The following is a 9,074-nucleotide window of genomic DNA, read 5'->3' as shown; positions in this document are numbered from 1 at the left end:
GAATGGAACCAATGTTAATCAAGCTCTCTTGGTTACCAAGGAAAGTTTGTGAAGACGTAGTGTTAACCGACTTCACTTGGTTAACACAAGAAAATCATTTGTGAGTTAGTGTCTACCAAGCAGGCTCGACTAACAAAGAATTTTCTTGTTTTGGAATATTGAGTTTATTGGATTTGTTTGTTGGTTCTAGCCGACTAATGAGATGAATATTAATTATTCTAAGATGTATTAAGTTGACTTGACAATATGTATGATATAAGTATAAGGTCAAGTTGAAGATTAAATGTGTGCAAGTTTATGGAAGAATAGAAGATGCTAAGAAGAAGTGAATTAAAAGGATAAGTAGAATATCCTTGAGGAGCTACAAAGATACATTTGATTAGGAAGGATCAAGTATTCAAGCTAAAATTGAGATCTGTAATCAGTGATTTAGTTGCATATGAAATCAAGTCATCTCATTGTTACTCTCTAACCAATGTAGCAGTGATCTAAATCTCTTAACAGAGTTGGCTTTAAAACTATTTGTAAATTCTCTAAAAAGGTGGCATTTCTAGATTGAAGTGTTCAAAGACCTCTAAAAAGGCCACTCCTAACAATCTTTCTCCTTGGTTTATTGACCTATTTGCTAGGCTCAACTTCCTCAGTGGTGGTCTTTCTCTTAGTTCAGCTCTTCACTTGAGTGGTCTTAATTATATTCACAACACCTTTCTTCTAACTCTCTACATCTATAATAGTTGTTGTCATTTTTATTTTCTTTTAACCCTTGGCTATGTAGGTATATACTTTGTTGCAACCTTCTTAAGGTTTTTTTTCACATTAGGCTCAACAATGACAATTTGCTTGCCTCTTCTAGCCCATGACTCAACAACCACTATCTCCCTACCCTTTTCTTCTATCTTCTTCTTTATCATCATCACTACTTGTTCTATCCTCTCGTTTTCCCTTACAAATCTACAAAGGCACTCTTGCTTGGGTCCTTCTTCCAAAACTTTTGCTAAGTTCTCAATCATAGCTTACATTTTCTTGTTCATCTTAGGTGCATTAGTTTGAATATTGATCTTTGCCTTTTCTATCACACACTTGTTGAATGATTCGACATTGTTATAAAATTCCTCTGCCAATAGAGTTGTGGTAGCTATAGTTACTTCATCAATATAACCTGATAAGAAAAAGGTCTCAACTATGCAACCCTAGGTAGAATTGCTTATGCATAGGTAAAATTAGTGTCTACCAAGAAACATACATCATCATAGTATTTTTCTACTAGGGATTGTGGTATCCTAGACCTATTCTTCATTTTCCTCTTGAATTATTCAAAGTATCTGTAAGGAAACTTGGAAAGAAAGAATATAACCATTTCCACACATAATAGATCTAAAATAAACACGAAATTAAAATCCACATGCAAGAGAATAGACAACATACCCACAAAATTGTGACACAAGTTATACCCTGAGAACCCTCATTGAGGGAAAATCCTAGCCTCCAAAAGCATCCATCACCATGTATTATTCAGTAAAAATACCATTGCTATACAACCATGGAAACCTTCATGGCCATAGCCACAATCGAGCAAACTATGTGAACAAGCATGAATCCACACATCCCATGCCATGCTTCCAACCTTCACAAATGCTCCCTTGGCTAACTTGTCAAGCCTTTTCCCGCTTGACTCTTGCCTTTCTAGCTCTTACTCTTCTTGTCTTTGTCACTCTACAACAACTACCCTTGTGGCTGCTTATATAGTAGCAAGTTTCACAAAACCACCAAGTGGTATTACATAAACCATGTGCTAAAACCATGTGCTACCTAACACACTGACCCCACATTTAATATTGGGCATTTAATTCTTTTCCCCAATATTAAATAATTACATGAAATATTATCACAATGTTACAATACAACTCATCAAGAATATTCTATGGGAATCTTTATATGTTGCACGTCCATCTAGGTACAACATTACATAATAAAATAAAATAATAAAATATAACAATATTATGCAATGTGTGCAATGCCCATTATCTCAACAATATCCATCCACACTAGTCTCAAAATTATCACCCATATGACCAATAAAATCATTAATTTCTTGGGTGTCTAGCTTGGTCTTATCCTAGAAAACATCACCAATGGTGGGAAACATGTTTTGCACATAAAAGAAAATACAAACAATCAAAGAATCAAAATTTCACATACTATTCTTCACTTTCCTTATGCTTTCCAAATTCTCTATTATTTGAGTAAGTTAGAGGTATGCTGGGTCATAACTATGATTCTTCTAGACAATCTTCCATCCCTAGTCTATTGTAACACATAACACACTATCAAGTCAACTTAAATGATAAAATTTGTGGATGATGAATATGAAAGTGAATTCAATCTCTGCATCCTCAATGGTAGATATTGGCATTCCTCTTTTGTTCCATTTGGTCAGTGTGTTGGCCTTAATTTCTTCTCTCCCTTAACAGTGAATGGTTTTAACCCTTTCATTTATAGGGTATCTTGTAACACGACGGATAATTTTCTTTATTATTTTCATAGGTCCATTCTCCAACCATAATTTCATATCATGCACACGACTCAAAACAACTTTGATCCATTCCACCTTGAAATTTTGTAGAATGTTTAAGGCATTTGTTAACACTTTCTTGACAACAATCTTATGCTCATCCTCCAATCTTCCATTCTCATATAATTTATCATATGTATTCCTTAACTCAAAATATCCTACTTCACCTATCTTATACATATAAAATTCTCTTACATCATGAATCATTATAACTCTAGGTGTAATTGATGATAGGGCACCCGAGGAATCACTCTTTATTGCTATTTTAGGATATGCTCAAAATTTAGTTGGGGGAAAAACATCATTTATGACTACTTAAGCATTAATAACCTATAATTTCATCTTCTTCTCATGAGATGTTGATGCACTTAACATCATTTCTATTGGAAACTACAATTAGAATAATTGTTATGTTGTCATTGATGTCAAATCTATTGGCGAAACAATTTTGTATCTAATCTAAGTGTCATATCTATTTGATTGATGAAGAGGATTTGAGAATTTGTTATGAAGAGGAAACTAAAAATGGACATTTGGTTAGTTGGACTTTGATAAGATAAAGTGATTGTTTAAATCATGTTGTAAGAGGAGAATAAATTAATTTTGAAGTCTTGAAAGTGTGAACAAATATAGATCGAATGCATAGGCTTGACCAAGTAATAGAGTAGAAGACAAAAGTATTTTGATGTATATGCTAAGTGATGCTAGTTTCAACCAAGCCATAGTGAGTGTTGAGAAAAGTTAGTGTTTACCGAGCATCAATATCAACCAAGTGATAGTGTATGTGCCAAACAAGAGGTTTTATAGCAACCAAGTTTGTTAGTGATGACTGAGTGTCAGAACATAGTGTTCGTTGAGAAATACAATTTTAACTATTTTCAAGGAATCATAATTTCTAGCCAACTAAATCAATTTCTTGGGAAATGGAAAACATGTTGAAGGTAAGGATCGATGAGTTAGATCATTTAATTCCAAGAGAGGATTAGGTAAATGATCTAAGAGATGGATTCCAATATAAGTTTCTAGAAAAGAAGAGATACACAAAATGGCGATCAGATTCATTTTGATGAATCAAATTGTAAACCCTAAGATCTATGGTGGTGTTCAAGAGGAAAAAGATCACAATTACCTATTTAAGGAGGTAAATAGGTGAACTTACAAGTCTATGTGTCTTTGCATGTGCCTGTATGTATATGCTTGTGAAGTTGAAGCTACGATTCATGTTATTGATTGAAGAATCTAAGAAGAAGGCTAAATTGAGTTGAGACAAAATAAAGTGTGATTTCTTGAAGGGTTGTTAAGTGAATCAAAGATTGAAATAAAAATGTAGGCCAAACAATGAATTAGTTTTGAGAGATGAACAAATATATGTATATTCAAAGTGAGTTGTAATTAATAGATCAAACCATTGTGAACAATATTTGAAATCCTTTAATCAAGGTTGACCTAATAGTCATGATGACCGAATAGTCTATGTAAATCCTTTAACAGGATGACATTCTAATAGAATGTTATAAAGTTCTCTAACAAGGCCACTCCTAACAGGGTGATTAAATCCTTTAACAAGGTCACATTTAACAATGTGTTTTGTAGTTGTAGTTGTAACAGGTAGAAGCAAGAAGTTGGGTCTCAATTTCGTGAAAGTTTGTAGATTGAGATAGTGCTCTTTTAGAAATAGATACTCATTTAAAAAAAAAGGTACCCATATTAGGCTCGGGTGCCCGATCCTAAATTTAAAAAATGGGCACCCATTAAAAAAAAAAAAGGGTGCTTGTTTTAAAAAAAAAAAAAATTGGAATAATTTAGAAATAGGTACCCATTTTTTAAAAGTAAAAAATGGGTACTCATTTTTCAAAAATTAGATACCTGTTTTCTAATTTTAAAAAATGAGTACCTTTCTAAAATAAAAAATTTATTTTTATTTTTTGGAGGATTTTAAATACATTTTAAAGGCCGATTTTAATTTTTAAAAATGGGCACCTATTTTTTGAATTTCAAATAATGGGTGCCCATTTCTTGAAACATGGGGTGAGATTTGTTTTTCCTACCTCAGATTTTGGTTTGAGATAGGCTTGGTTAGACCAAGCCTATGCCTTGACTTCTCAAGATTTGGCTAAGGCATTGAACTGACGAGTTCATGCCTTGCCATAATTTTTAGAGGGTCTTCTTGATCAATTTTTTTTACAAAACAAAAACCCATTAGAGCTCTCGTTGTCTTAATTTTAGAAATATAAATTTTATAGTGTTATGATTTTATTTACTATTTTTGCATTATTTTTAATTAAAGGTGGTACCTAAATGTAAAATAGCGAGGTTCACTAAAACTTTAATAACTTTTTCATTTTATGATTTTTCCTAAATTAATTTATATGCCATCAATCTACATACAATTTTCTTGAAGTTAGAAAAAGAATTTTTGAAAAATGTGAAATTTTGATTAAATTATGGTGTCCATACACGAGAGGTTTTAAAACTTACATTTATAGCCAATTAGAAATTAATAATAAAAAAATTATTCAATGAAAAATTAAGGAAAAATATTATCATCAATCTTTGGTATGTTAGGTCACGTCATTTAAAAGGATTTACAAAAAATCATTTATTTGTGTCAAATTATGTTGTCCATACACGAGTGTGGTATGGTCCTAAAACAAGCATTTTGGAAAAAATAATTTTTAAATATCCATACCAAAAAAAAAATTTATCATATGGGTACACAAATAAATTACATATTCAAAAACTGGATTCCGAACACTACAATTTTTGTTTGTAAACTTTTTTTATATTCAATCTCTAAATGCATCAAATTTTGACATCAATTGATAAGAAATTTTAAAAATGGGAAAAACACTTCCACTTTTTGCCCAAAAGTGAGACCCAACTTCTTGAATTTTAACATTTAACATGGTTGGCTTCTAAAGAGCTCACTTAAGAAGAGTGAAAATTGGTGACATGTTGCTAGTGGTTTTTTCCAAATTTGGTTTCCACATTAAATCCTAGTGTCAAACTTGTGTGGATGTTATCATGATGTTTTACTGATTAAGGTTTACATTTTGTAAGTCTTTTATTTTAGAACACTAGACAACTAGCTAATGTTACTAAAAGTTTACAGTAGAGACTAAGCAATGGAATGATAAGATCTAAATTTTTTAAAGTATTTTTTTTCTCAATTGGTAGGACCTTGGATAGCTAATTTTCTCCCCTCTCAATTATTCTAAATATTCTAACAATTGGTATCTGAGCATTGGTGCTTGCAGAGAGAAGTTTGAAGGTACTCAAAGCTAAAGATCATGGCATACAAAAGGAAGGTACCAAAGTTGAACAAGAAAAATTTTACCACATGGAAAAAGTTGATGAGGCTACATATAGCTAGTATTGGTGATGCTACATTGGATTTTTTGGAAAATGCATGTGTGGACATAACAACAGTCCCTCTGACTGCTCAACAACTAAAAGAAAAGAAAGAACATAATCAGTCAATGTTGGAAATTTCTTTATCCCTAAGACTAAGTTTGATGACCTAAAAGAGTGCAAGGATTCAAAGAAAATGTGGGATAAACTAAAGACCATCCATGGAGGAGATGATAATGTCTTAAGAGCCAACTCATAAAGTCTAATGGGTAAGTTTGATCAAATGAGAATGATAGAAGGTGAGAACATAGTACAGTACTATACAAGAATCAAAGAGGTTGTCAATGCTATTAGAGGAGCTAAAGTAAAAATTGAAGATGAAACAATAATCAACAAGGTATTGATAACTCTACTTCATCTTTATGTTATTAGGGTTTTTTCAATACAAGAACTGTGATGTTCACCAAGTAATGCCCTAACCCTAGAAGGTGTAATTGGTAGGATTAATGCTTTTGAGATGTCTAATTTTGATAATTACACTTCTGCTACTATTGAATCTTCTTTTAAATTACACCTGGTTCTTAGGAAGAAAGAAAAAGGAAAACATGTGAAAAGTGACAGTGACACTTCTGATGATGAACTTGATGAAATTGAAGCATTGATAGCTAGGAGATTTGGAAGAGGCAAAGGAAAATACAAAGGTAAACCTCCCATAATCTATTTTTCATGCAACAAGGTTGGTTACATTGGTGCTAAGTGTCTTGATAGAGAAGAAAAGGATGAAAACAAGGAAAGAAATTATAAAGAGAAGATGACTGAGACTTCAAAAAGAACAAGGGCTACAAGGACAAAGGTAAGAAATCTTGTTATATTGTAGAAGAAAAAACTAATAATGAATATGAAAGTATGGCCCATCACCATAGGTCTATTTGGAGTCAAGTGAAGCATGATATCATGACTTTTGATTCAGAATGGGATTAGTATTCCTTGGAGGACTATAACTCCCCTCATCCATGTTTTGACAATATTGGCAGAGTTCAATATTTGGCAAGAAAATAATTTGAAGATGAAGATACCATAGAGGATCATTGGATGAATGTAGTAGATGATTACGATATCTAGATAAGGGATTATTGTAGGATGACTCTTTATTAGGCAGACAGTGCCTTGAAAGTAAAGATCCCATTGAAGGTTTTTCAACAAGACACTTCGGTGGTCTTGGATCCCTTGTATAATTGGGATAAGATATATGATCGATCGATCAAGGATGTAGAAATTGATAGAGAAGAAAATGTAGATATCAATTATAGGGCACGAAATATCATCTAGTTGACCAAGGAATGGATTAAGAAGCCATTCAAGTTGGACCCAGTTCCTTAAGGAATAGTCTTCTAGGCCACAACATACCTAGTAAAGGGAAGAGGGGAAAAAGTTATAGTACCAACATTCACAACCCAATCTCCAATTAGATCAGAAATGGTGTATCAACATGATAGGGAAGTTGGATACTTTAAAGTGGAGAAAGGAAAGAATAAAATAAAAAGAGATTCTCCTTAACAAGCTAAGCCTGAATTTGAAGGGACTCAAGCCTAGGAGGAAACTCAAGCATCTAAGAACCAAGAGCCCAAAAATGTAGAAGCTGCTCAAACTTAGGATAATCTACAAGTGTCATTGTCGGAATAGGGACAAGGACCTGAATAGGAAGCACAAGAGGTGTCCCCACATGTTCAAGAGGAAGAATCCTCTCTATCAGCTCCTAAGAGAGCTAAGATTAAAACTCAAATCAAAAGGAATAGAAGACAAAAAGTGCAAAGAAAGGTTATTCCTATTCCTTTAGTCCTAAAAACCATTCTTGAAGAGGATTAAGAAGATAAAGAGGATAACCTTCCTTTGAGTTAGAGGACTCATCTAGCTAGGGCTACTGAGGCAAAATGGAAAAGGATTTCCATTGTAACACTACCATCTATTCTCACACAACCTATTTAGGTTACAACTTCAAAGGATGAGAAGCAATAGTGGGTTAATGAACAAGAGGGTCCAAGGACTGATGTCTTTGACATGTTAGATTTTGACTTCATGCCTATGGGTATTGAACTCATAGGAAACAAGATACGGGATACACCAAAAAATCAACCTTTGGAAGAAGATTGGAGTCAATTGCCAATTTTTCCACAAGGACCTCTAGGTGCCCCATCATCACCAAGTCAAGATTTATCTTTCTTGGATAAAGGTTCAACCACTCCTCTCCCTCCCATTAATGAAGAACAAGTACAAGTTGTGCAAGAAGAAGAGCCATAAGAAAGACCTGCCGATGAAGTATCAGAAGAGGGGCAAATATATGAAGAACCTCAAAAAACTTCTTAAGATACAAAGGTGAGGATTGTGGACTCAAAAAACATAGGGATTCTTGATGTAGATCTCTCATAGAAAGAGAAGACTCCAAAGATGAGAAATAAGGGAAAGGGTCTAGCAGTAAAAACCCCCTCTTTAACTAAGTATATGTCTTTGATGGCAACTACTCCCAACTAGTTGAAGAGGGAGGTGATGGTTAGGCAAAAAAGGTAACTATATTGTAGTGTAGATGAGGGAACAAAAGAATTAGTTGAAGCCCTCAAGAAACCTAAGCCACCTATAGGTGATATGCTAACATTGGCCTTCATTATGAAGAACCAAAATTAGGACTTGTTGGCTCATATTTCCATCCCTCCTCTACATTCAAATATTGAAGATCTAACCCTGAAAGATTATTAGATTAAAGAGGTCTTGCTAGGAAAGCCCACTATGGACATTGCTAAAGTGTTGGTCACCATAGGAAATAAAGAAGTGTTTGGACATTTGGAACAAGATGAGTCTAAATTGGTGTTTAGATGCATAGGTTCTAAAAAATCTATCCCAATGTCCTTTAATATCTTCTTCATCTGCATGATTTGATTATAATTGTTTATTACTGCTACATACTCTTATTCTATTGTACTCTATGAGATACAATCTTGTTTCTTGCTCAACCAAGAAACCAATCTTCCTCCAAGGAAAAACCACTGGTGCTATTTCTGTTTTGTGACAAGTTACCATATGTGTACCAATAGACTTACAACTTTCCAAGCCAAATATTTTCAACAAGTCTTTTAAATACTTAGTTTATGATAAGAAA

This window comes from Cupressus sempervirens, chromosome 4, assembly GCF_028749045.1.
Source record: "Cupressus sempervirens isolate cs-2001-9-10 chromosome 4, ASM2874904v1, whole genome shotgun sequence".
Taxonomy (NCBI): Eukaryota; Viridiplantae; Streptophyta; class Pinopsida; order Cupressales; family Cupressaceae; genus Cupressus; species Cupressus sempervirens.
This window is presented reverse-complemented; position numbering follows the sequence as displayed.